This window comes from Saccopteryx bilineata, chromosome 6 (genome assembly GCF_036850765.1).
Source record: "Saccopteryx bilineata isolate mSacBil1 chromosome 6, mSacBil1_pri_phased_curated, whole genome shotgun sequence".
In the NCBI taxonomy this organism is placed as follows: Eukaryota; Metazoa; Chordata; class Mammalia; order Chiroptera; family Emballonuridae; genus Saccopteryx; species Saccopteryx bilineata.
Window position 1 is genome coordinate 83,398,206 of NC_089495.1, and position 21,267 is coordinate 83,419,472.

Consider the following 21,267-nt stretch of genomic DNA (forward strand, 5'->3'; position numbering starts at 1 on the left):
CCCCCTACAAACTTCTCCCTAATTCCACACTTAACTCTTGGTTATTTTTACTTTCTTAGAATGTTTTGGCAAGTGTTTTTTTTTAATCAAAACTTTTTCCATCATTTCCACTTCCAGTTTGCTCAATCAACTTTGGTTTGCTTTCTGCTAAGCAATTTTCTAGATCATCCAAAATTAGCACTTATGTAACAATCTGTGTTTGTATTCATCATGTAGAGGCAATAGTAGTCTTTGGCAAGAGTCTCTACATTTAGAGAATAACAACTGCTCTTTCTACTATCACTGACTTTTATGACCCAGACTAGTAGCTATTATTATCTATGGTTTGATACATTCACAGAATAACTAAATATAGGTTTGTTTTGCAATCATATGTAAATTAAACACATATGTTTTTAAAGCTTTGTTATTCTATGATGTTGACTATTTTAATAACTTTATAAGACTGATCTTATTTGTAATGTTCTTAATAAAGGAGAGTCACAAAGGGAGAATGGCGAAGTTTGTTATTTAGAGACTAAAGTCATGGCTACTAACTGATTTTCTATAAAAACTGTCTATGAATTTTTTTAAAAAAAGCCATTTGCAGAACTCTGTCCTTCAGAGTCTGGGCTTTACTTCCAGGAGAGCAAATAAGCATGCCAATTTCTGCTTACTGACCTTTCTCAGTAAATCATTTCTTGGTAAAACTAAAAATCATGGTGAGAAACAAACAAGATGAATCATAGTCTAATCATTATACTTTAACTTTGTCTAAAAGTCAAAAGCAGGCTTTGCTAAAAGGTTTTGTGATAAAGCTTAAAACATTAAGAGACGTAGTTGTATGTTCTTAGCCTAGATATACAAATTGTTCTAAAATCTAATTGCAAAGAATTAAAACTATATGATTGCCTTTATTATTTTTAACTTTTAAAAAATTTTATTAATGAATTTTAGAGAGGTAGGAAGGGGGAGAGAGAGGGAGAGAGAAACATCAACGCATCACTCCACCCATTCGTGCATTCACCGGTTGATTCTTGCACATGCCCCGACGGCTACCATGGCACATCCACATGAAGCTCCAAAGAGCCCAGTTAACTGGCCAGCGCTGACTACCTTTATTTTTATTGATCACTGTAACCTCATGTAATTAAGTCTTCATCTCCAGCCTCAAATTATTCATGGATTTTTTTTACAACTATATCAAACAGACATAGACTTACATGTCCAATCATTCCACAGAAATTCTTGTCAATCAGTATTTCTTTCGGAAATTTTCTCTTCTACCTCTGTGCAAAATGCTAATGCAGAGAATAATGCTACCATTCACATAAGATGATCTGTCACAGAAATCCAGATGTGATTATGAATTCTTCTTTCTCACAATGATACTGAACAACGTCTTAAAATCAATATTCCAAACAGATTTTTAATACATTTATTTTTTTTCATCAAGTTGGCCACCATATTTATTCAGTTCCTCATCATCTCTGCTTTGAATTTTTCCATATTTTCATAACTTGCCTTGCTCTCTCCATTCTTCCTACCAGATGAATCTTTCTTGCCTCTAAAGTGATTTTCTACATATTACGCTAGCCCTTTAATACACTACTGTAGAAACTTTCAGGAGTTTCTATGTTACAGCTGGTGTGCTGACATGTGTTGCAGAATTGGGCACCTGTAACCTGTATATTTATGTTATTCAGTATCCTCTTAATAAGTTGAATTTTAAGAAAAGAGAAGTCAAAATTGAGAACAATCATGTAAAGATCTGTATCTAATATCTTGTCTCATGCAATCATAGCATATATGAGCATTTTAAATGGGTCTCTAAAATTCATTAGTAAAACAATCTATAATATGAAACATGATTTCACAAACATTTTGACCAAGATTTTGTGGAATCAATAAATATACTTTGTGGAAATTGTATTCACAAATCATATTTTAAAAGTGTCATCATATAAAAATATGTTTAATATTGTAAAGAAATTCAATTCTGTATGTTTACCCTTAAATAAACATTAATAAAACCACCAGTTGAGTACCATGTTAAAATTTTTTATTACTAAATATATAACTTACATGTGAGAAAAGAGTAAGAGACTTGGGGATCTCAGTTGACTACTGTATATATAACCCAGAAATATGTATATATGAAAAATAAACTATTAGTAGGTCTATGTATGTATGCCAATGAAAGTATAAAAACAAAACAAAACAAAACAACAAAGTTATTCATTAATTTAGAAACCTTGATAGAATATCTGTGTGTGCCAGGCTCAGAAATACAAGAATGAATAAGTTAAATATGGTTCTTAGGGAACTACAGTATATTATGATACATATACTATACCTTATTTATATTATATGTTACATTATATCATATATATATACACACACACACTTAAAAATAAATTTTTACCATGAGATATGCAGATGTTGTTATTTTTACATGATTTGGTATGTAATCAGCCCATGCTTGCTCAGTATCAATTGGCCTTCTGATTCTAAATACTTAATATGTGACCAGAAGCTGACCTGTGTTTTGGTTATAAGGTATAGATGATTTACTTTAGATGAAATTTTGCAGTCAAAATTAATAAAGTATAACCCCTAATTTTAGTTTAACATTATAAGCTAAAATACTCCTTATGTGAGTCAAGGGAACAAAAAATACCCCACCTTTGTGAATGCTGAGAAGTTACATTCTCTCTAGCATCCTTACCTTATGGAGGAAGCTACACAGAAAAGCTCTGAAGGAAAAGTATCTGGCTCAATTTTGCCAGGTGGAGGTTTCACACCTTTGTTCTCCAAGACACTTATTCTTTTCTGCCAGAGGCAGGAATGTCCTTTGGGAATTCTGAAAATCAGTCTAAGAGCATCAGATTTTCTTTCTCAACTAAAATACTTATATGAGATATTACTATTTTTTAAATTGAATTTATTGTGGTGACATTGGTTAACATACAGGTTTCAGATGCTCAATTCTACTGCACATCTCGGTACACTATTTAGTGTGTTCATCTCTCCAAGTCAAGTCTTTGTCCATCACCATTTATCTCACCTACACCTTCCCCCCTCCCAGCAATCACCACACTGTTGTCCATGCCCATTAGTTTTTTCTTTTTTTAAAAAAATGTATTGCAAGATCAAATCAATACAAGCCTGTGATGATGTTTAAAGGTATTTCTCTAGTTTAAGAATCTTCTTATAAGAATTACTATAGCAACTCTCTATTAAAAATATTTTCCACATATAAACAAATCCCCAGTTAGCTAAGTATCCTTGATTCCTGTTGTTCAGATTTTGGTTCCTCAGATAATCCTGACATTTAATTTCGCATTTTGTTACTGTCAAGTCTACTTTTTGTACTCAAGTTAAAAAACTTACTATCTCGGATACAGTATCTGTCCTTGCTTGATTATGAGTTGGGAAATTTACTACTGGTGAACTCTTGAGATAGTGTCACTTACAAAGATGTCTGAGCCATGGTCACTTAAGACCATGGAGTGTTTAATAATGAAAGTTATAATACTAAAAGAGGAAGGAGATCTGGGATGTGCTAAAGGTAGCTCTGTGATAACTGCAACTTGTCATAGACACCAAATGTAGGACACTCACAGAAGGTCCAGCCCAGGAGAGCTTCTCACTCATCTACAGATAACAGTTATCACTACTAGGAAAAGCACACTACTTCTCCAAATAATGATCAATGCTTTCGGGATTAGTCTTCCTAAGAAGAAAATACCTTTTCCTCTATGTACTGGAATGGCAAAAGGTAGTATTCAGAAAACTAGCCAGGAAGACAAATGATAAAAAGAAGGATCACCTATTCTTGGAGGCTTATATCTCTTTCACAAATATGAAACAATTCATATGTAGATGTTGGTTAAACAACATTACAACAATACATGTAATGTTGGTTAATCCACATTACATGGCAATATGGAAAACATCTGTGAAAGTGTGGAAACAGCAGTAGCTAAAGCTGCCTAAGTTACAGAGCCTCATAGAGGAGTTTGCACTTGATTGTTAAGAATGCTTTAAAAAAATCAGGCAGAGATATCTAAGTATTATTTTAGGGAGTGGAAATATGTGTCCAAGTATTATATGAAAAAAACACTGTATGAACAGAGAACAATAGGAATATAGGATGGAATAGTTTAAGCTGAGATTTGAAGGAATGATGGGTTCTAGCTTATAAAATAATTGATCAACTGTGCTATGGAGTTTAAAAGTAATCTTGTGTTAGGAGCCAATGAAAGCCTTTTAGTAGAGGTGGTGATGGAAAGGTCATGAACTAGAGATGAAAAAGATGCAGTCAATAAGGCAAGTTAAGAAGCTATTACAATTGTCTCAAAGAAAAATTATAAAAACATCATACCAAGAGTTTAAAAGGGGAGGGCACCAATTGTAGAAAAGAACTGTAAGTATCTGCTATTATACTTTAAAGTATACATTTTGTGTAAATAAATCACAGAGAGCCAATACATATTTATCCTACTATAACCTGTTCTATTTCATCGGTTCATTTTATTTACTTATGTCTAGCAACCTACTTATTCTGAGCTTCAGTTTTCTTATAAGCACAATTATATATTTTAAACTTTGTGATTTTGACTTTTTTTATTAAATCAAATTTGTTTTCTCCCAATCTATTCAACAGATAAAACAGTGAAATATTTTGGCTGAGATGAGAGAATAAAACCCAGAAATTGGTCTAGTTTTCCCAAGGGAGTCTCATTGTAGCATTTCTGATAAAAACTAATTCTCACAGATGCAATTAGAAAACTGCTGGATTAGATGATTACTAAGATCCTTCCAACTCTACTGTGCTATTATTCTCTGCGGATATGATTATTCCAGTGGTTGATTGCTATTTTCACACAAGGTGAAATTCCCAAGAATAATGTCACTTACCATGAAGTATGATGACTTACATAAGTGGATGAAAATAGCAATACATAATGATTTTCTTTCTAAGTTTCTGATTACATTCTATTGCAATCGGTCAGTAAAAACACTCCAAGTTAAAACTGCAATCAAGTTATTTTACTGTTATAGAATAAGCCAGTTCAATCAAGGATTGGTGACCACTATGTATTCTAATAAGCAAAATTCTGTATAAAAGAGGAAACAAAAATATAGTTATAGAGCCATTCTTTCAGATAATTATTATGTATCAAGGCTTATTATTTATTAAAGTCTTTTCTAATTTAGTCCAAACAAAGCTGTATCATTATCAAAGACCAATTCTAACTCAGCCACCTCTCCTTGCATAGCCAGTTTACTTATTTTTTAAAGGCTATTTCTCCTACTTTTAAAAAAATGTTTATTTTATTGATTTTAGAGAGAGGGAGAGGAAGAGAGAGAAAGAAAGACAGGAACAGCAATCTGTTCCTGTTTGTTCTCTGAACAGGGATAGAACTGTCAACCTCCGTGCTTTGGGATGATGCTTTAACCAACTAAGCTACTTTGCCAGTGCACTAGCTCATTTATAAACCATTGACTTGCTTTAGATACATTAGTTCAAAGGAAGACTCTAGTTCCAACTTCCAGGGGACATAAAAATGCACCCCTTAGATCCCTATTAAAGAAAAGATATTGTCCCAGTTGCCCATATACAATTTCCAGCTGCTTCATAATTCAAGGTTTGCTTCAACTTCATAGGACCATTTTTACAACAGGAGTGCACATCCCTTGGTAAAACTGATATCTTGTATTAATCAAAGGTATAAAGATGCAAGCATTTTGAGCCACTACAGGACAACTCTGATAGGCCGTATTGTTAAAGTTTCTGGTGGAGTTGACTGAGGCTTTGCAGGAAGAACCTGAATCACAGGATAACTTTTACCTAGAACTGCTTCACTTCCTTTTCTTTACCACAGACGTTATACTTAATAAATGAATGTCCTGAACACTGAAACCATCACAACATCTTCAGCCAGAAAACAAACTTGAAACATTCTATGTGGTAGTGTTACATTCATTTTGGATTTTAGCGTTTGTCATCCTGAGCATATAGCAAAAACTGGTACTGAAATGTTTCATATTACCATTGTGTGTGCACATACACACACATACATACACACATATTACTCAAATGTTCAAAAGATCTGTGCACACATTCCTTAGAACATAAGTAAACATCCCTTTAAGCCCCAAATTTCTGTGACTGCTGAGTTTTTGTACCTTGTATTCAGTCTTATGTGACCCTAAATATTTTGTCTTTTAATTGACTATTTAATATTTTATTTTTTTCTAGTAGCCTGATGATGTTATTTGCTTATAGTATTTGCTCAATAAAATATTTTGAATAAATGACTAAATGTCAAATAAGCTATTATACAGGCAGTCCCTGGGTTACAAATGAAATAGGTCCTGTAGATTTGTTCATAAGCTGAATTTGTATATAAGTTGGAACAGATACATTTACCTATTAAATGCAACTTAAACAGATATTTGTTTTAACATAGTATTTATTTTTTACCTCTCTGTGACTACGAATGCTTAAACATTATTAAACATTCAGAACCTATCTCATTCTTAACCCAGGGAATGCCTGTATACCTCACTAATATTATTTTATCTAAAAGCTCAACAGCCTGACCAGTGGTGGCATAGTGGATAGAACGTCAATCTGGGACCCTAAGGTCCCAGTATCAAAACTCTGAGATCGTCGGCTTGAGTGAGGTTCACTGACTTGAGCAAGGGGTTACTGGCTCGACTTGAGCCTTACCCTATTTCCACCCCCATCAAAACACTTTTGAGAAACAATCAACAAACAACTAAAGTGCTGCAACTATGAGTTGATGCTTCTCATTTCTTTTCCTTTTATCTGTGTCTCTCTCACTAAAAATAAATAAATAAATACATAAATAAAAACTCAACAGATTATGACTATGAACATAAACAGAACTTGTATGATACAATAATAATATAACTATATGGATATGTAATTTCATTAATATAGATATATAGCAGTACATTTTCATTAACAAAATTTTTCATTTGAATATTTAAAATTACCTAGATTTATTTATGCCTATATCTTGATAGATATTATATATTTTTAAAATAATATAATAATTATTCCATTCATTAATATTCAATATTTTTTCCTAAAATTTTCTAACATTTAACTTAGTTGTGTTTTATGGTCAGGAGAGCATGTACAACAAATTATCACCATATTCATTAGGGTAGGCTAATAGAAAAAGCTCAAAAGTTTAATGGCTTAAACACAAAGTAGTGTATTTCTTGTTCATGTAACCATTCATGGTTTGTATTTGTTTGTTCGTTTGTTTGTTTGTTTGTGTTAAGACTTGCAGGTGACTCTTAGTCATTTGTTGAATCAAACACCAAATTTTCTTTTGGAGGCTCTAACAACCTCCTAAGGTTTTGCTACAGAGAGTGCATTATGGACACTGGCTAACAACACTTAGATTTTAGCAAGTAAAAATAAAAGAGAATATTTAGATGGGGGAACTTTTTCTCATTAAGATCCTGGAGCAGTGAACACAGGGAAGACCATTTTTCCTCATATTTTATTGTCAGGTATTAAACCATATGGTCATGCCTAAATTGTATGAGGAAAGTGCAGCCAATAGCTGAACTAGAAAAAGTGTAAGAACAGATATCTCTCCCATCAACATCCTTAGTGCTTTAAATAAAGTCTACTTTGGAATACATTAAGCATTTATAAAAGTAACGGGTATAGTATAACAAACTCCAATGTATATAGCTTGAGTACTTGGGTAAATCTTATTTAATTTAGTATCTGCCTACTTTTTATTTATTTATTTACTTATTTATTATTTAATTTATTGTGTTTACATAGATTCTAGTGTTACCCCAATTGCATCCACCCTCCCCGTATTCCCCTCAACATCTCCCTTGTTCCCCTTCCAACAGCTCCCTCCCCCCTTCTTTTCAGATTTAATTCCATTCCTCATTTCATATTATTCCTTGGATTCTTCAAATGAGTGAGGTCATATGATATTTTTCTTTCTCTGCCTAACTTATTTCACTTAACATATAGTTTCCAGGTCCATGCATGTTGTTGCAAAAGGTAACATTTTATTCTTTTTCATGGTCCCATAGTATTCCATTGTATATATGTACCAAAGCTTTTTAATTCACCCATACACGGATGGACACTTAGGCTGTTTCCAGATCTTCGCTGTTGTGAACAATGCTGCCATAAACATGGGGGTGCTTTTTTTTTTGAGTCAGTAATATGGTATTCTTGGAATATATTCTTAAAAGTGGGTTGCCTGGGTAAAAAGACAGTATCATTTTTAATTTTTTGAGGAATTTCCATATTGTTTCACACACTGGCTGCACCAGTCTGCATTCCCACCAGCAGTGCAGGAGGGTTCCCCTTTCTCCAAATCCTCGTCAGTATCTATCGTTTGTTGTTTTATTAATGAGCGTCATTCTGACTGGTGTGAGGTGGTATCTAATTTTGGTTTTAATTTGCATTTCTCTAATGATTAGTGATGTTGAACAGTTTTTCATCTGTCTATTGGCCATCTGTATGTCCTCTTTGAAGAAGTGTCTATTAATTTTTTTGCTCATTTTTTGATTGGATTGTTTGTCTTTCTGGAGTTGAAATTTACAAGTTCTTTATAAATTTTGGTTATTAACCCCTTATCAGTCATATTGTCAGATATGTTCTCCCATTGTGTGGTTTGTCTTTTTATTCTGTTCATATTGTCTTTAGCTGTACAGCAGCTTTTTACTTTGATATGGTTCCATTTGTTTATCCTGTCCTTTATTTCACTTACCTGTGGAGATAAATCAGCAAATATTATATATTGCTGCTAGAGATGTCGGAGAACTTACTGCCTATGTTTTCTTCTAAGATGCTTATGGTTTCACGACTTACATTTAAGTATTTTATCCATTTTGAGTTTATTTCTGTGACTGGTGTAAATTGGTGGTCTAGTTTCATTTTTTTTTGCATGTAGCTCTCTAATTTTCCCAACACCATTTGTTAAAGAGACTGTCTTTACTCCATTGTATGCTCTTACCTCCTTTGTCAAATATTAATTGTCTATAAAGGTGTGTGTTTAATTTTGGGTTCTCTGTTCTCTTCCATTGATCTGTATGCCTGTTCTTATGCCAGTACCAAGCTGTTTTGAGTACAATGGCCTTGTAGTATAACTTGATATCAGGAAGTGTAATAACTCTCACTTTATTCTTCTTTTTCAAGATTGCTGAGGCTATTTGTGGTTTGTTTTTTTGGTTCCATATAAATTTTTGAAATATGTGTTCTATATCTTTGAAGTATGTCATTGGTGTTTTAATTGGTATTGCATATGGTTAATTTAGTATCTACCTACTTTTTAAACATACATTTAACATCTGTTTTCCCCCATAATACTTCTAAATCTATCTCTTATTTCTTCAACACCTTTTTGAATACATCATCACATTAAATTATCTCTTAACAAAATTAATAGTAATTTATTACCAACTAATAACAAATGCTATTTAAATTTATCTGATTTGGAAGAGTAAATGTTGAAGGAAAAGTAACAGCCTCTATCACTCTCACAGTTTTGGCTATAGACTATAAACTGATTATTTCAGAAACCAACTTGTGATTGAGAAAGATATAAAAGGCCAATTTGTGGTCAGTTTTAGAAGCTTAGATTTATTTTTGTATCTTGTATTCTTGCAAAGACAGACTTGCAGTGTTCAGTAAAATGTTAAGATTCTCACAGGGAACCTGTAAAAAAAATAAGCAGGTCCCCAGATTCTAATTCTAGATATTTGTTTCTGTAAGTCTGAGCTGAGGTCTGTGAATCGCTACTTTTAGCAAGTGTTCAGGTTTTCCTTAATTGAATTTAGTTAAAAACAATATGGATAATAAGAGAGTAGTAGGCAGAACTCTAAGATAGCAACCCAACTTGTATACACACAATTTCTCCCTTATGCAGCTAAATACTAGAAAATTTGGGGAAGGGATTTTGAAGAACAATTAAGATTCCGTATTAGTCTACCTTAAGATATGGAGTTAATTCTGGTGGGCCTGACCTAATCACATGAACCCTTACATTCAAAGTTTTCTCTAACTGGATAGTTTGCTCCATGTGGTCTGAAAACAAAACAAAACAAAAAACTGAAACAAAACAAAACAAAAATTCCATAATGTGAACTGCTATAAGTGTCATAAGGAAAGGAAATATGAATAGTTTTCAGGAGCTGAGTGCTCTACCACCAAAGCCATCAGAATACTGGTGATGCCATATATACCACTGTAAGGATACAAATTCTGCCAACAATCTGTAATTGCTATAACAAATAACCAAGAACTAGGTGGCTTAAAACAATAGACATTCTCTCATAGTTCTGAAAGTCAGAAGACAAAATCAGTATCACTGCATTGCCCTCTACCTTTCCTTTGATCAATAGAGACCACCTGTATAATTTCAAAATAATCATTTTAACAAAACTTTGCTAGATAGGGTGACATTTTCAGGTTCCAATAAGAAGGGAGTAACTGTTCATGGCCATTTTCAATTTGGCATAATCAGTGAGCTTAGAAGGACATCCGAAGGCCCAATGGAAACTACAGTTTCAGGCAACATTGGTTTCAACCTAATGAGACCTGAGCCAAGAATCCAGTTGTACTACACCTGAATTTTTAACTTCCATAACTGTGAGCTAATAAGTAAATGTTTTAACTTTGTTAAGTTGAAGATTATTGTTAAACAGTAATAAAAACCAATACAGAGATTGTGGGATTTTTCCTGAAGTGTAGGCTATGATCCTCCTCTTCTGAAAATGTCTTTTATGTTACCCAGTTCAATAAAAAGCGGCTTTGTTCACTCAGAAGTAAATTGTATTTTCTTAATCTTCAAATCTCAACACTTCCCTTCATCACTGCTTCCTTACATAATTTAGAGGGTAGGAAAAATCTAAGCTTTTTATGATGAATGTGTACAATTTGCATGTGTTTTTAAAGTGAAATGGGGAAATTTTGTTTCTAGTTATGAAAACACCTTGTATTGAGCCTGTGAGCCATTAGCCCCTGCAGTGGAATGTGCTCTTATGGAAAAATGGAAGAGTCTTTTGTGAGCCTGTTCTAAAAGTACTCTTAGTCATTACTCTTCCTCAACCTGTCCATGGACTCACCGGGCTAACGGTCAGGACTTGCACGCTCAAGTCACAAATAACTTTCTATAGAATCTTTCTATTCTACCTACAGGCTGCAACAGTCACTTCTTCTTTGCCATTATAGTTACTCTATCTTCCTCAGTAAATATTTACTTACCTAAGGTTCATGTGATGGTTTCATTCCCTATCTGTACTTGTCTAACATAGAGCTTGGCATGGATTTGTTTCTCAGTGTAATGCTGGTGGCCGAGGCCAGGCAGGTCCTCACTGGATTCAGGAAAATGGTAGAAAAAACTGAGGAACTGGAAAGGGTTAGGACTGTTAGGCCATTTTGTCATGGTCCAGCCACAATGAGTCTATTACAGGATCTTTGAATGGAAAAAGATATGTAATTAAATAAATTATATACAGGGACTTAAAGATATATGTATTTAGAAAGAAAACACTATATATTAAACAAAGCAGCAGAAAATAAAGACTATTAACACCCACAGAGATCTTTGAGAGATGAATAAAAATCCAAATATTCAGGCAAGGTATAGTAAGTGGCCCTCGTGTCCACAAGAAATGAGTACAGTTTACCTGCTACTTGGAAGAAATATGCTAGGCTTGTCCACAGTGACATGAGATGGGGCTGATGGCCCTGGGCACCTTTAGCCTTCAGTGGCAAGTCTCAGCAGGCTGGGCAAGGTTAGGTTACAGGTGGGTGGAACAGGGCTGGAAGAGACTGACCTCCCTTAGAGGAGTATAGGGGCAGCTTACCTTCCAGTGTCCCTTTTTTCCCACAGCAAAGGTATGTCCCTGGTAGGGGAAGAGAAGCCTGGCAGGCTTTAGCTCAATGTCCTTCTTTTCCACTCTTGAAGCAGTGCCCTTATAAATCCTATTAGCCCCTCTGGGGCATTTGAACCTTAAGATGTATGCCAAGACCTAGTATTTTTCCTGATTTCTTTTGGGCTTTGTCTGCTTTTTCTTTTTCTCTTGGTCATTACAGACCTTAAAAGCCATGCTCAGAAGACATCACTGAGAGTTTTGAGGGTCCACATTTGCCTATATAAACTTTTTGTTTATATCTGGAACTATTTAGAAAAAGACAAACAGTGTTACTAGCTGGATCAAATAAAAGAGAGTAGAAGTTTGCAGAAGGAAGAGGTTTGGTGTCTCCTGTACATCAGCATTCAGAAGAAATTCTTCAATGTAAATATATCTGCAGGAGTTCCAGGACATGACTCCCCCCCCTTTTATTTACAATTGACCCTTAAGCATTTGCTGAGACAACTCCACAACATCTTGACATCAAAAACTGCAAGAAACCTCCCTCTCAATGCCAACCTCTAACAAAATACAGCAAATTTACTTTCAAGCAACATTCCCACTCCTGTCAAAATACTTCTACCCAATCAATCAACAGGCAATTCAAAGAATAAAAAAAAAAAAACTTACACCTTTGTTAAGCAAATCCACCCTACTTTAAGCTTTGCAGCTGCAGTAACTTTATCTTGGAGCAGTTTGGCTAAATTAGAAAGTCTTTAGGATCTACATTTCATTTTATCTAAATTTCAATGAGCATGCTTTACTTGTTCCAATAAAAATTTTTAAATTTGTAGGGATGATATTTTATTTTTACAATATTAGAGCCAGCATTTCCAATTTTTGCATGCATAAACTTAATTTGGAGGCCTTGAAGACAGACACATTTAGACATTAAACAAAGACTTCACATACAATTATACAAATCAAGAGTGAAACCTGGTATTTTAGAGATTAGATTGTGGCCTGCTTCATCTTATTTTAATAGGAACATGATAACAATAAATACTAAACAGATATCTTTCTTGAAAAATCTCAAGTTGGCCATATGAGATTTTTGTTGAGGCATATCCAAACAGGCTCCCCCTTTGCCCTCTTTCCAGGCATAGAATAAGAAAAAAATAAAATGATAGTTTAGGGAAAGTTAGAGAATAATGGGGGAAAGCTGTAATTTTCCCTAACTTTTACATCTTTTTATTTACTAAAGTTCAAATTCTAATAGCTGCTGCAACTGTCAGCCTAGACTAATTATGCAAGTCGTGGGCCGCTGAAAGCCTTCATCTCAATCCCAGCCTAGTGAAAGACTTAGTTTACCAGGGTGGGGAAGGCTTCCCTGTTCACCTCCCTGCTTTACCTTCCCTTTGGCTGCAGCCTCTGCCAGTCTGAGCCCAACCCAGCCGCCACATTGGAAACAAGATTCACAGGCAGAAGTATTGCCTGACCTTTCTTTTGTTTGTCCTGCCTTTTATCAAAAATTATTGGAATCTTCACCTTAAGGTCTGTGGCAAAAGGAAGACCTTGCATATATGAAGTCTCAACATCAGCATATATTCTGATATAAACTTCTTTTTCTATTACTATTCTTTTAGCTGCCCAACTAGCTCAGTCGGTAGAGCATGAGACCCTTAATCTCAGGGTTGTGGGTTCGAGCCCCACGTTGGGTGCCAATTGTCACGGTCCAGCTACGATGAGTCTATTATAGGGTCTTTGAATGGGAAAAGGCATGGAATTAAATAAATGATAGACAAGGACTTGTCTATCAAGTATATATGTCTATCATATATATATATATATATATATATATATATATATATATATATATATTCTTGAAACCGGTAACCCCATGAGCAAGCCTAACACAGATGCCCCCACACTCAGTAAGTATTACAAAGTAAAGTGCATAAATAACCCATGAATATATGTTTTGTATGTTTGTCATTGTTTAGCTGGTTTTTAAAGAATATTTATTTTATGAAGTCTCAATCCTTTTGCTCTCATATATTTTTTTCATATTTTTTTGTTTTTCCAAAGTTACAGACAGACTCCGGTATGCACTTAACTGGGATCCACTCGGCATGCCCACCACGGGGCAATGCTCTGCCCATCTAGGGTGTTGCTCTACTGCAGCTGGCGCCATTCTAGTCCCTGAGACAAAGGCCATTGAGCCATCCTCAGTGCTCGGGCCAACTTTGTTCCAGTGGAGTCCTGGATGCGAGAGGGTTAGAGAGAAAGAGAGAGGAAGGAGAGGGGGATAGATGAAGAAGCAGATAGGAACTTCTTCTGTGTTCCTTGACCAGGGATAAAACCTGGGATTTCCACACACTAGGCAAATGCTCTACACTGAGTCAACTGGCCAGGGCCTCATTATTTTTATGTCTGCCTTTTTGTTGGATTTATCACACTGTAGTTAATGGTACATTATTGGTCAGACTGCTATAACTGATATACTAACAGGATAGTATTTCCTTTGGTCACACAGCCCCACCATCTAGAAGAATGTCCTGTGCATATTAAGTATTTAACTCAAATTTCTTCTTCAGAAATGTGTATTAAAAGGGAGTAATTTAGAAAATGTCCAAAGTAAGGAATAAAATAAGGATAGGGGACAAATGAGTGATTTGGAGGAAATTTGAGCTTAAAGGAAAAATGCATATGATGAGGTTGGAAGTTAAAAAAGTGAACTATTTTATGTTGTTTTTTACTTGTTCATTTCCATTTTCTATTAAAATATATGTTTATAGGAGAAAAAGGACTCATTGGCGGGTAAGAAATTGAAAATAAAATAAAGAAACTTACAACTGAGAAATCAAGTTTGCCAAAAAGATGCAAGGAGGTAAAATCAACTGTACAAAAAGGGACACACTTTCTTTCAGACAAGCTTAAAGGTAGAAAAGAAATTTTAAAAAAGAAGAATGTTTCAATGGATGGCCTCTGTTTTTTCTGAAAAAAGAAGCAATATTATCAGCTAAGAGGAGAAAATAGTGGTGGGATTCCTTGCTTAAGAAAATTTTTAGGAAAGAAATAAAGTAGTTTCTTTGGACAAAATAAAAGCAAAATGTGGTGATTAAAAACACAATAATAGAGCCTGAGTTTCAGACACTATATCAAAAATTATACAGAGCAAATTTCTACATTAGCCCTAAATCTCTGCAGTTAGTCTCTGACAAATCCTTTCTGCTCATGTTTGCCAGATTAAGCACAATAAAATATATTTTTCCTCATATTGTTTCTTAAGATATAGACTGTGCATTGCTGATATTGCTATAAAATTTACAAGATAGTTACTTAATAAATATTCTAAAATAAATAATAAAAACACAGAAAACATTTAATTTAGCTTACTAGTTTGGTTTATGTACAACCAAAAGATTATTGTGTTACACATACACACCCACACAGACACACATTTCCATTTTTATGTTATGAAATATCAATAAATATTGCTAATTAAGATATATTTAATGTAAAGCTAAATACAATAGAGACTATTAGAAAAGTGAACATGAAAACAGTTCTTATCAGTTAAGAACTGTACATATTTTCAAAGCTGGAGCCCAAATGTATCATATTATAAGCTTTATTGTATTCTCACAACCCAACTTTGTAAAAAGGCTTTTGGAGAGTACAGGATGCCATTGATCAAGGTACTGAAGGAAGAGAAAAATATTGGAGAATGAGATTTGGCAAACTGAGAGACTGATATTTAAAGTCATGGAATAGCTACACCAATGGGCGTCAATGCTGTTTCACCATACACCATACACATCTAGATATAAAAAGCCTTTGAGCACAATATGCTGATTAAATAGCAAATTATATTAGAATATAAGAGTTATTGGGATTATATAAACTCATTTTATGTATATGCAATCATATTTCAACATTTTATTCAAATTTGCATTTTATTTCTGTGCATTTGAGTGTTGTGGAGTATTTTAATGCCTACTCTACAGTGATAATTATTCCCATCACAAAGAGCAACACTTTATCAAGAACTTTGCAACAGACTTAGTGCTACAATTTCTTCATTAAAACTGCTAAGTGAAATTGTCAATACTTCCTTTATTAACAAGTGCTGTAAAGTCATTATTTTTCACTTAGGAAAAGTTTCTTGTTGTGAAAAATCAACACTTTCTTAGAAGTTAATAATATGTATATATTAATAAATTAAAATGATGATGTTATAATTATAATCCAAAATACTGTCCCATAGAGATTCTAGAAAGGTAGGATTTAGCAAACCTGTCTTAAAGGACTGACTTTTTCATTTAGGTAATTTAAATCATATTATTAAGCTGAAGTGCTCCAAAACTGTAGAACTAAATAACACTCAAATCAGCAAATAAATGGCTCATACTTAAGAGAAAGCACATAGGAAGTAAAGATTTGATGGAAAGATTTTATGTAAAAGAAGTGTTTAAAAGGCTATATATTATTTTTCAAAGTATTTATATAGTCAGTACCATAAATGACAAGATGTTTATTATTTATTTTCAACAAATATTAGACCACTATGCTACTAGTTGTTGGAAAAACAGCAATGAAAAAAAAAAGACTCTGCCTTTGATGCCAACAATTGCACTTCTATGGTGAGATTGTGATATTTCAGAAATCACCAACAATTCAACATTGCTATAACATAAAGACATAAGATTGTGGCAGAAGTTGGGACTGGGTAGATGAGCAAGAACTTTACAATGAAAGGCCCCATATAACATGGAAAGATCTTTATAAAGAGCTTATTACATCTATGGTTAAGGTACAATTGATCATAAGAAGAAATATGTCAAAATTAAGAGATATTTATTAAAAGAATTAAAGACATATGAAGTTTGAATGCATCCTCAGCATAGCAGAAATTAATACGATTAATGCAATAATGATGTATACATTATTATAAGTAAAATATATTTATACATATATATTATATAATATACATAATTATAAGAAAATCAGGATGATAAAACCAAAAGTTGAATAGAAATGGCAGGCTTATTTAAATATGAATGATGGTATGTAGAAATATATACTACCAAAGTTGTCAAAATGAGAACTGGATTAGAGAGAATGTTTACTGAATAATTTTTAATGAAATAAAATCCAGTAATAACATCAACTTAATATAAAGGACAAACAGTAAAATTAAAATATGGAAGTAAAGAGAGACTTAGAAAATAACTAGAAAAAGCTGCCTCTGAAGTCAACTTTTTTGTTTACAACTTATGTGTTATTTTACCAAAAAATATATTTTTATAAATCTAAGGAACTGAAGAAACAATTAGAAATAAGGTTCTGTTTCAGTTACTATAAAAAGGAGTAAAAAATGAATAATATTGCATCAATTCACAATATAAACAAGATATCAAGAAGAAATTCATCAATAAAGAGAGATAGAAAGAATTCCAGAGTTTAACTGTAAAACTAAAGGACTGATTAAATCAAATGTTTATATTATTGCAAAACAAAACTGAGCAGAGGAGTTACAACAAAGAATATTCAGTAGAGAGGAGTTATTTTTTAAAAGATTGTCTAGATTTGCAAGATTTAAAGGATTAAAAATAATAGAATCAACATAATAATAGTAAAAATTCTAGAAAATACTGGGGCACATGAAATGTCATATATAAGGTCTACTGGAAAGTTCTGTCTGTTTTTGAAATAAACAAAATAATAAATTTTTCTTACTGTCAATAAACTTTATTAAATAATATAATTGCCATTGTTATTAATGATTTCTTGCCAGCGTTAGGGCAATTTGTATATCCCATTTTTGAAAAATGTTTTATCTTTTGATGCGAGAAATTGAACCAGTGCTTGTTTGATATTTTCTTCATTTTTGAATTTTTTGCCCTTCAAAAAAAAATTTTTTTTTTTTTTTCTAAAGCTGGAAACAGGGAGAGACAGTCAGACAGATTCCCGCATGCGCCCGACCGGGATCCACCCAGCATGCCCACCAGGGGCGACGCTCTGCCCACCAGGGGGCGATGCTCTGCCCCTCTGGGGCGTCGCTCTGCCGCGACCAGAGCCACTCTAGCGCCTGGGGCAGAGGCCAAGGAGCCATCCCCAGCGCCCAGGCCATCTTTGCTCCAATGGAGCTTTGGCTGTGGGAGGGGAAGAGAGAGACAGAGAGGAAGGAGAGGGGTGTGGAGAAGCAAATGGGCTCTTCTCCTATGTGCCCTGGCCGGGAATCGAACCCGGGTCCCCCATACGCCAGGCCGACGCTCTACCGCTGAGCTAACCGGCCAGGGCCCAAAAAATTTTGTAAGGACAAAAACAAGTGATAGTCGGAGGCTGCTAAGTCCAGGGAATATGGTAGATGCGACAGACATGCTTCTGTAGCATTTCTTCCTTGTTGAAATTCATAAAAATTACAGTGGTGTAAATGAACTTTATCAGTAGCCATTGGTACACTATCGCTTCACACATAAGACTAACATGAATCAACTTTGTTTTAGTTAATTTGCTACATCAGTATGTATATATTAAGTGATAAAAACAGAGAGGCACACATGCGCCAAATAAACATGTGCTTATGTGTCGAAACTTGTGATAGAAACGAACAGAACTTTCCGGTAAACCATAAACATTGCCTTCTATAGCAACCACTGTTAGCTCAAACACAGCATTCTGTTGCAGAAGAAATAGCAGATGCCCCAGAGAATTCTGGGAATGACAGTGTGGGAATAACAGTATGGAAATAGAGCACAGTGAAAGAATGCAGGAGAGAGATAGAGATGAACAGTTGTCCTGTTTACAGAATCAGAATCAATTGACTTAGTTGACATAATTCTTTTCTATCATTCCCCAGTTTTAGGTATGTTAACTTTAAAATAATAAAGTCACTCTTCCTTCATGATAAGCACTTCTCTCTTGTTAAAACATCATAATGAAAACCACTAAGCAAGTTCAATAATAAGATATTCATATAAGATTATAAATATCCCTTGATGTTCTAATTTTCTACTTCCAAATATGTTTTAGCTTTTTCCAAAGGGAGGGTATCTACAAAGGCATAATTCAAATTTACTAGAGAAGGAAAGGGCTATATATTTTTAGTGCAGATTATCATGCCTTGAAACAGTTTAATGTCCTTAACTTTTACTTATTGACCTCTGATCAGTATCCTGTTGTGCTCAATATAGATACTTCTTGTGTAGGTTTTCAGCTTTATAGTTTTTAGAAAAACACATCTTAATTAACTTAATTACTATTCAGTTCACATATATAAGTAGAAGAATTTTTAAATTGGCATTTGTTGAGGCAAACAGAAATGAAGAAGCATGAAATTGGTGTTAAGAAACAAATTTAGTTTAAACACTATCTGTAACCAAGTGTTTAATCTTAGTTGAGGTACTTGTCTTCTCCAGGGTTAGTTGAGAGGCATGATACTATAAGGGTTAAGAGCAAAGAGTCTCAAGCTAGACTTTGCAAGTTCGTGTATTTTTCCATAATTAAATAATCATGTAAATTTAGAAAAATTACTCTGTTTGAGCTTCAGTTTCTTTATATATAATACTGAACTAACAGTACTAATAGCTGTTTTAACAGAGTTAGATAGCTAGAATACCTCCATATTTGTTATGAAAGGCAGATCAATTTTTTCATATAAATTGTTCTTAAAGGTGTATTCCCACAAGCATCTGTTCAATGTTAACTGTTTCTATAAGTGTGATAAAAAAAGAGAGTCTTATAACTATTCATAGTTATAAACAATATTTTATGTGTAATGCAACATAAGGAAAACATCCACACATTCTAACACATTTTCAGAAGGCTATGTGTTTTAGTTATTGCTGGATAAGAAACGTCCCTAAAGCAGTGGTATAAAAAAATTTTGTAATGTTCATGGATTCTTTGGAGTAGAAATTCTGACAGGGCACAGCAAGTTTAACCTGTGTTTGTACCATGATGCCCAGGCCTCATCTGGGAAGATCTGACAGATAGGAGTCATTAACAGAGGCTGCTCTGGTTGCCATTACTATGTAACACAGGGTTCCTAATCTTGTTGTGTAAGGCAGCACACTTTTTTATTCAACCCGCAGGTTTTGTGTACCAGGAATTCAAACAGGAAATTGAAACTAGAAAGACTCAAATGGCTGAGGGGTAGAAAAATTAGGCTAGAGGGTTTATTTCTAAGATGTCTTTGTCACTCAGCCCGAGCTATAATAGCTGTAGGGTGAGCTCAGCTGACACTGGGAACCAGAGAGCCAACATAAGTTTTCTTCATTGGCTTATGCTTCTCACATTGTGGTGACTGTATTTTAGAGGGACATAAGAGGCAGATTATGGAGAGCAAGCATTCTGAAAGAACCAGGTGGCCTTGGCAGTCACACAGTGTCACTTCTGCTGTACTCTGTTGGTCAAAGCAGTTGCGAAACAGCTGAGATGCAAAGAGATAGTCATATACTCCACTTCTCAATGAGTGGATGCAAAAAATTTCAAGGACAATTATGCGAAAAATTTCAAGGACAATTGTTTTAAAATTGCCATACAAATTTATATACATTATAAAGAACCACTTTTTTTCTTCCTATTTCTAAGAGTTTATGCATAATTTCTTTTTAAGTATGTAGTAGTAAGTTTTGAACATTCAAATTTATAAATTAGTTTGATCACCATCTAGAATTCTTTTCAGCCTCTACTCCTGCATAAATTGAAAAGTAAACTCATCAATATTTAAAAAAAAACAACTTATCTTTTTGACCACCTTTAAAGAAAGCATCATAATTTTTATCCTATTTATGTAATTAGCTACCTCCATATTTATAGCACCATTAAATATTTTCAAATCTTCTTTCCTAAGTTCTCTTACAAATGCCTTTTTTCATTCCATTCCCATTGACAATGGTTCCAATCTGTATTATATTTTCTAGAGATTATTAAATAATTTCCTTCCTGGTCATCCAGTTTTTGATCATTCCCCTCAATAAACTGACCCTCTACTTAAGCAAAATTATTTCTCTTAAGACAATGTGATGTAAATATTAAGCATTGATTAAACAGGTTTAATTTATTCCAAAGCTTACAGAATGGATTTGGAATCCCTTTTTCTCAGAACACTATTGTTGGAAACTTTCTGTCTAACTTTGCAAGTTCTGTTATTAATATATGATGTGAATGATTATTTGAATGGGCATTTGGGAACAGATACAGACACAGAACCAGAGAAAATACAAGCAATAGCCCTAGGCTCCTGCAGAATCAAATTCACTTCTGTTGATGTTTTAAGACTATATTGATGCTGACCTTGAGTTAAAAGAGAAGCTCATCTCAGAACTGAAAAATCATAGCCTGCTGGAACCAAGTTGACAACAATTTTAAAATCCATGTTTTTAAACTTGTTCAGATTAA

At 33.9% G+C, this 21,267-nt stretch overlaps 1 non-coding gene across 1 annotated transcript; it reads left to right on the forward strand.

The window, feature by feature from the left end:
- Positions 1 to 13,507: 13,507 nt before the first annotated feature.
- Positions 13,508 to 13,580, forward strand: TRNAK-CUU (transfer RNA lysine (anticodon CUU)). Its single transcript has one exon. It is a non-coding gene; the product is annotated as a tRNA-Lys (tRNA).
- Positions 13,581 to 21,267: the final 7,687 nt, after the last annotated feature.